Source organism: Panulirus ornatus, chromosome 5 (genome assembly GCF_036320965.1).
Source record: "Panulirus ornatus isolate Po-2019 chromosome 5, ASM3632096v1, whole genome shotgun sequence".
NCBI classification, from domain to species: Eukaryota; Metazoa; Arthropoda; class Malacostraca; order Decapoda; family Palinuridae; genus Panulirus; species Panulirus ornatus.
In genome coordinates, this window is record NC_092228.1 from 17,905,521 (window position 1) to 17,914,005 (window position 8,485).

Sequence of the window (8,485 nt, forward strand, 5' to 3'; positions counted from 1 at the left end):
ACCAACCAGTCAGCACCACAGTCACCCCTTTTTAGTAAATTCCACTGCAACACCATCCAAACCCGCCGCCTTACCAGATTTCATCTTCTGCAAAGCTTTCACTCTCTTTCACTCTCTTCACCAAATCATTCTTCCTGACCCTCTCACTTCATACACCACCCTGACCCAAACACCTTACATCTGCCATTCTATCATCAGACACATTCAACAGACCTTCAAAATACTCATTCCATCTTCTCACTCCTTCTCTACCTGTTATCTTTTCCCCCTCTTGCTCCCTTCACCGATGCTCCCATTTGTTCTCTTGTCTTATGCATGTGATTTACCTCATTCCAAAACATCTTTTTATTCTCCCTAAAATTTAATGACACTCACCCCAACTCTCATTTGCCCTCTTTTTCAACTCTTGCACCTTTCTCTTGACCTCTTGCCACTTTCTTTTATACTTCTCCCAGTCATTTGCACTACTTCCCTGCAGATATCAGCCAAATGCCTCTCTTTTCTCTTTCACTAGAACCTTATTTCTTCATTCCAATACTCACTACCCTTTCTATTATGCCTATCTCCCACCTTTCTCATACCACATGCATCTTTTGCACAAGCCATCACTGCTTCCCTAAATACATCCCATTCCTCACCTACTCCCCTCACATCATTTGCTCTCACCTTTTGCCATTCTACTCTCAATCTTTCCTGATACTTCCTCACACAAGTCCCCTTTCCAAGCTCACTTACTCTCATCTATTTCTTCTCCCTAACATTCTCTCTTCTTTCTTGAAAGCCTCTACAATTCTTCACCTTTGCCTCCATGAGATAGTGATCAGACATCCCTCCAGCTGACCCTCTAAGCACATTAACATCCAAAAGTCTCTCTTTTACATGCCAATATATTAACATGTAATCCAATAATGCCCTTTGACCATCTCTTTTACTCATATATGTATATTTGTTTTTATCTCTCTTTTTAGACCAGGTATTCCCAGTCACCAGTCTTTTTTCATCTCACAAATCCACAAGTTCTTCACCATTTCCATTAACAACACTGAACACCCTATGTACACCAATTATACCCTTAATTGCCACATTACTCACCGCTTTTAAATCACCCATCACTATAACCTGATCTCGTGCATCAAAGCTGCTAATACACTACCTCAACTGCTCCCAAAACACTTGCCTCTCATGATCTTTCTTCTCATGGCCAGGTGCATAGGCACCAATAATCACACATCTCTTCTCCATGCACTTTCAGTTTTACTCATAATGATCTAGAATTTACTTTCTTGTCCTCTCACTAACCCCTGACTTTACTCCCAAGACTTTCCCAAATCACTCTTCCCCATTACCCTTGAGCATCATTTCACTCAGAGCCAAAACATCCAGGTTCCTTTCCTCAAACATACTACCTGTCTCTCTTTTCTTCTCTTCTTGGTTACATCCACACACATTCAGACACCTCAATCTGAGCCTTCAAAGAGGATGACCACTCCCTGCTTGACTCCCTTTTCTGTTCCCCCTTTTAGAAATTACAAAATACAATGGGGGGGGGGTTCCAGCTTCCCACTCCTGTCCCCTTTAGTCGCCTTCTACGACACGCAGGGAATACATGGGAAGTATTCTTTCTTCCTTATCCCCAGGGATAGGGGAGAAAGAGTGTTGAGACTTGCTGCATCAGAGCCAATTGCTACATGTAAATATAAAGATGGGGGCAAGTTTTCTGCTGTTCCTGGACAGTAATTGCTTTCTAATTTTCAGATACTGGATATGGGTATTTGCTCCCTCTCTTAGAATTTTAGAATTATTATTGTTGATGCATTTTTGTGTTTGGGTAGGTTCATTTGTATCCTAATGATGAGAGTGAAATGGTTAACTTCTTACTGTGGATGACCTGGTAGCAGGGATAAACTAGTAATTATATTAAACTGAAAACTATTTATGCCTTCTGGTGTTGTGTTTTCAAAGTAAAAATGATGTTTGTATAGGACATATATAAGTGTCTAAGTGAGGGTGCTTAATTGTTAAAACAATTTTTTTACCAGATGTATTAAATAGTGCTTAAGTAAAATTTGTAAGAAGCCAAAAATGCTGGTAAACTAGCCCTTCTGCTGTCATGGGTTAAGAAAATTTAGGCATTGATGTGTAAGACGCACAGAAAACTTTTCCCAGAAGTGGGAAGGTAATATTTCATTTTAAAACTTGTTAAAGTATGATCAGTAACTTGTTTGCTTGAGTGATCAGTGAATCTTACAGATTCAGGCACAATTAACTGAATGTCCAAGCATTCATCTTCGAGGTAATGTGGTTATGTGGATTAACTTCTAAAATCTTTTGCAGTTCCATCACCATATACTTTCAAGCTGTCAGACCAGAAAGAGAGAGATGAGAGATTGGATTTGATTTTCCTGGTTTCTCATTAGAGGTTACAGGAGTCCTTGATGTCACTAATGGTGCCCTTGTGGTGGTGGACTGTGTTTCAGGTAAGCTGTGTGCCTATACTTGTATTTGACTTATTTTTCTTGTTGGCCTTATTCAATTGTGCTAATTAGCAGACATGTAGAGTTTGTAGGATGTAAACATGCTGACGAGGGCAGCAGGTGAGATGTTTGAGAATTTTGTAGAAGTGAGTGTGAAGAGTTTTGTGGTTTTAAATAAAGCAGAAGTTGTATATGGGAGAGAAATGGTGAGTCAGCATAGAAAAGTAGCTTGCTTACAGAGATACCAAGAGATTGCATGAAGTGTGTCCTTAACACCAACAGGCACCAGTGATGCTACTTTTACTCAGTTTCCTTCAGAAATGTCTTGCTTAACTCATGAATTATTGCAGGAAATAATGATCGAGCTTTGTGGTTTTACATAAAGCAGAAGTGATGTGTGGGAGAGAAGTAGCAAATGAGCTTTGAAAAGTAGCTTGTGTACTTAGATACCAAGATATCAAGTTAAATGTCTTAACACCCTCAGGCACTAATGATGCTACTTATACACAGTTCCCTTCAGAAATGTCTTTCTTAACTCATGAATTATTGTGGGAAATAATTGTAGAGCTTTGTGGCTTTTACATAAAGCAGAAGTGTGTGGGAGAGAAGTAGCAAATGAGCATTGAAAAGTAGCTTGTGTACTGAGATACCAAGAGATCGAGTTAAATGTCTTAACACCCTCAGGCACTAATGATGCTACTTTTGCACAGTTCCCTTCAGAAATGTCTTACCTATCTCAGTAATTATCATGGGAAGTAATTACATTATAGATGCATAAGTAGGGCTTATGAATATGTCTATAAACTGATGATTAATGCTTATATGTCTATAATTGTCCAACTCTTTCACTTACCATTTATCTTATACTTGTCAAAATATGTAGAACGTTTTATTTCTTATCATTCCTTTTTGATTTTTACTCATTTCCCCTTCAGAAACATCTTACCTAACTCATGAACTCAAGAGTATTGTTATGCTAACCAAAACAGTAAACTTATGTCTGGCAGACTCATCCAGATTGCCTGTGTTGGAGGCCCGTGCTGGAATTCATGTTGTTAAGGCCTCGTCATCCTTGTCGAAAAGTGTTAAAGTGGGGAAAAATGAAACTGGGAGATAAAGGGTGCGGTACACTAAAGATGGGATGTGGGTGTATGAGAAAGGGTGTTGAGTGTTGGGATGAGGAAGGTAAATTGAGTGAAAAAGAAAAGCGTATGGATGAATTGAGTGAAAAAGAAAAGCGTATGGATGAATTGAGTGAAAAAGAAAAGATAGTGTATGGAGTGTATGGATGATGTCTGCAAGGAAGAAATGTAAAGAATTGGGAGGTATAGAAGAGAGACTGGTGGGAGGTCAGGTGGAAGTTTTGGGAGCTGAAAAAGGGCAAATGAGAGAGATGAGAATATTAAATTGATTAAAGGGAAAATAAGAAAAAACTTCAAAGGCAAGTAGTGTAAAGAGAAAAAATACAAACGCAAGTGACCTTAAAGGGAGCAGGTGAGAAGTTGGTAACAGGCATAGAAGAGGTGAAAAAGAGATCGAGTATTTTGAAGATTTTTAAAAATGTAGATTATAGGGTTATGAATTTAGTGTGCATGGGATTAAAAGTATGTAGAGTTTTAGTCTATGTTAAATGATGAGGTGAAAAGAGGAGTTATGAAAGCCTGGACTGAGATGGTGTGGCAAGGTGGCTGTAGTGGAGGTGATTGCAGTAATTTCTCAAGAAAGGGTGTGACTGTATTGTTGTTGGTTGGTTGGTTGTTTGTTTTACCAATGTATGAATGGTTCAAGATGAGGTTCGTTGTGACTAACAAACTGCACGTGTTATGCCCATATATGAAGGCAAGGGGGACAAAAGCAAAACATAAGTAATAAGTGTAACTGGTAAGATTTATGGGAGAGTAGTGTTTGAGTGGGTGATAGCATGCTCAGAACATCAGATTGGAGAGGAGTGATATTCGCTGTGGAATGATGGAGGATGTATGCATTGAGGAATTTGTGAGAAATACATGGGAAGAAAGAGGGATTTGCACGTGGCAATTATAGATGTGGGAAAAGAGTATGATAGGGTTAACAGAGATCTGGTGGAAGATGTTAACAAATAATGATATGGAAAGAAAGCTGTGAAGTACATAGTGAAAATATTTTATTAGGAGTAAGGCATGTGTGCGAGTAGCAAGGAAGGAGGGTGAGTGGTTCCTGATGGAGGTGGGTCTGCAGCATGGATGTGTGATGACATCTTGGTTTTTTAATCTCTGTATAGATGGGATGGTGATATAAGTAAATGTTAGGCCTTGGTGAGAGAGGCCGAAATAGTCTTTTTTTCAGGGGACAGCTGTTCATTGATGACACAGATCTGTAGGCAGACTTGAGTTAGAGGCTGCAAAAATTGGTGTTGCATTGAGAGTGATTGAAAGGAGGAAGATGAGAGTTAATGTGAATATTAATAAGATTATGAACCCTGTAATGTCTCCAGATTGGTATTTACACAAACTGAGTGATGCCTGTAGGCAAATATTTACTCATTTTTGTGCCCAAATTTCAAGGTTCCCTACTGAGCCTTGGTGGTGGCTGAGATGATAATTTATCCTTACAGTCAGTCATCCTCAGCCATGCCAATGACAGCATTTTTTAAAATTTTTATGAGAAGGAAACTGAGTGGCTCTTAGCTAGATATAGAGGGCCAGACTGCTGATAATCCTGGGGAAAATTGGTGCAGAGATGGAATGTAATGGTTAGGTATGGTGGTTAGTGGCAAGCCTGTTTGTGGATGATACTGTGTTGTTTGCTGAGTGAAGAAGGGTTGCAGATTGAGGGTAAATGCAAGTAATGGTGTTTGAAAGGAAACAGAGTGAAAGTATAGGGTTTGCAAAACCCCATAGTGAAAGAAAAAAGTGTACTAAACTGTTGTATGTTTTTTTTTTTTTGGGGGGGGGGGATGAAAGACTGGAAGAGGTGAGAGAAGTTAAGTATTTATGAGCTATCTTCATTAAGTTTAATGGAATAATGAAGGGTATAGGTGTAAGTCTGGGAGTGAAAAAAGGTTTTAGGGAGAGCATAGTCCTCTTGACCCTAGGTTTAAGGGACAGAGTATTCCTCTTGACCCGACATCTGCAGCCAAAACATAGACACAGAATGAGTTACAGAATGAGTTACAGAAGTGATGAATCCAGGATGTGGAAATGAGCTATTTTGGGAGGACCATGTGGTATGACTAGATGGAATGAAGAAAGAAGTAAGGGGATGTATGAAAGATGTGCTGTGGCAGGGGATGCAAAAAGAATAAATTGTAGAGTGATAGAAGTGTATTACTTTGAGGTGGTTTGGGCATGTGGAAAGAATGCAAGATGGAGAGTTTACAAGGAGAGTGTATAATAAGAGTGGAAGAGTACTGGAGGGAGAGAGAGAAGTGGTCAAAAAATGCAGGGAATGGTGTATGCAAGCGAGGCATTTAAGGCTGGATAAGTGGTGACTCTTTTTCTGTGACCATGGCCATGATGCGGGGCATCAGAGCTATAGATAGATGTATACATGAATGTCCCCCAAAGAAACATGAGATTGTTCATTGCAGATCCAGAAGATTGAAGAAAATGCATAGAGTGATAAGTGAAATGTTTTAAAAGATTAGAACTATGGCTGAAGTCAGTTGTAGATGAATCTAGAATTGACAAATAGATTAAAGGAGTGGCTGTGGAGAGATACAGCCTAACCATACCTAACAAGGTGCAGAGATACAGCATAACCATACCTAACAAGGTACGTGGTGAGTGTTATATGCAAATGCTTCCTCTGGTAATATCTCATCTTAAGTACTTCTTTCTGTAATTCTCTCCTGTAGAATTTCTTAGTCAGCCAGGTGATCTTTGTTTATTCTCTTCATGCATCTGAACCATTTCAGCTGTTATAGTCATTATGTACTTATTGCACTCCTCTTACCCTATCATTTCTTACACATCCAACCTGCTTCACATCAGTCATTGTGCTTGGGCATTTAATTTTCAGCAAGTCCACCCTTTTCTGTTTTGTATTCAAGGCCTGCCTGAAGCTCAGCCATACATTATTGGAACTACTTTCCCTTCAGGCACATTCATATTTGCCCTAATTGACACTGACTTTTCGCACTCCTCATTGCACTAAGGCCTTGAGCCCTTTCCTCCAGCTTTTGACTCGCTTCATCCACTATGGTTACATCCTCTGCCAATTCTTACCCCTGGGCACCTAATGCATTCTATGTCATCCAGGTCCTCCCCATTCAAACATACTCTCATATCATCCTGTCTCCTTCTCCTGTTACCTTTTACTTTTGTTCACATTCATTATCAACTTTCTCCGTTCATACATTTGCGCAAGCTCTCACACCTTTCAGGAGTTTCTCTCTAAAGACTGCTATCAGAACAGTATCATCCTCAAATTGCAATTGATTTGAATGCAAAAGTGAGTAATGTGGCAGTTGAAGATTGGAGGTATGGGGTAACAGGCTGTGGAGTTGTGTGTACTGAAACAGGACTGGTGAGTGGAAATTAGAAAATCAGTCGAGCATTCATAAATCCCAGAACTCAAGCAAAGAAGACTTATCAATATGCTGTTCAGTTAGATTAGTTCATTGAGTTAGTGGAAGATATAGAAAGCAACTTTTTTGACTACTTAAAACCTACAGTTGATCAAGTTTTTAAGTTGCTCGCCGTAATTAGTTGACTCATGTTATGATCAACCAGCATACTGTATTATCTACTCCTGAAGTTATTACTCCTGTTATGTTTCCACTCGCAGAATTGGCTCACCTTACGGATCCAACTCAGGTCACATTGCACTACAAACCTCTAGTACCTAACCATCATCTAGAAAGGATTTTCTAATTTTTTGAAGGTATAGTAATTCCTGAGACGCCATTAATTCAAGTTTCTTTGGTCCAAGAGTAGATGTATAAACCATATCATGTCAAGCCTTTCCCTTCATTAGTGCATCATTCTCATGTAGAAGTTGTAATACAGTATCCAGATATTTTAGTTTCTGAAGATTTTTATAAAATGGCCTTAACCAAGTTCAAATGATGTTACACTGTAAAGAAAGCCAAACCCTTAAGGTATCCCCTTCATATCTTTTGCCCATACATTCATTAAATTTATCCATGTTTGAGTGGAGGATGATAAATGTCATTATGTCTGATGGATGTAAATTTGTTTCTTGAGTATTGACCCAACCTTTTTGTGGAAGTTTTAGATATTAATATTCCTATGTACTTTCCAGGAGTGTTAGTTACCTACAAGTTTGGGTCATGCTCTCAAGCTGGAAGCTGTAGCTGCAAAGCAAGTTGGTTATTGAAATTCAATGCTTCAACAAATGTACTTGTACCAATGTCAACACTGGGAGATATCAACTTGCCATAACTTATAGAAGACTCCCTGACCATAAGCTCCCAAATTAAATCTGAATGCCGATGAACAAGGATGAACTTTACCTTGAAAAGGGAAGTCAGAGAAGTCTCATGTGGACAATATTAAGGACTAGTGATTTTTTTTTTTTACATGATATTTGTGGTATGGTGAATGGATTAATTAAAAAGAATCAAAGCCTTAAGTAAGTCATGTAGCAGGTCTGAGACTTACTTATTGGGGTGGTCTGTTTTGTTTTCTTCAATTGTATTCCCCTACTAAGACTTATGAATAAGTTAGGATCATGGTATCTTAGTAATATTCAGTATTTTAACACAAGTACTTATAATTTTATATAATTATTCAGAATAAACTCGGGTACTTAGACAAGACCACTGAATATATATATATAGCCAAGCCGTATACATAGTCCATGTACATTTAGCATATTCATATAGAATAAGAAGGCTGAGCTATATCGTTTCCAGTGGTCATAAACATACACATAAATGCCTTTATTTTGTTGATTAAGCATAACAGGAAACTGAGTGATGCCTTTTGGTCACACTGATCACACGTGTGATCCAACCGGTCACACATCTATTCTGTCATAGGGCAGACTTGTCTTATCCTCTAGGCATA

At 38.8% G+C, this 8,485-nt stretch overlaps 1 long non-coding RNA gene across 1 annotated transcript in view; it reads left to right on the plus strand.

Moving 5' to 3' along the window:
- Nucleotides 1-8,235, plus strand: part of LOC139748607 (uncharacterized) — a 44,730-nt gene extending 36,495 nt beyond the window's left edge. Inside the window, exons 2-5 of the long non-coding RNA XR_011712783.1 lie at nt 2,335-2,477; nt 6,043-6,227; nt 7,242-7,337; nt 7,719-8,235. This is a non-coding gene — a long non-coding RNA (uncharacterized lncRNA). The remainder of the gene's footprint in view (nt 1-2,334; nt 2,478-6,042; nt 6,228-7,241; nt 7,338-7,718) is intronic.
- The last annotated feature ends 250 nt before the right edge of the window (nt 8,236-8,485 follow it).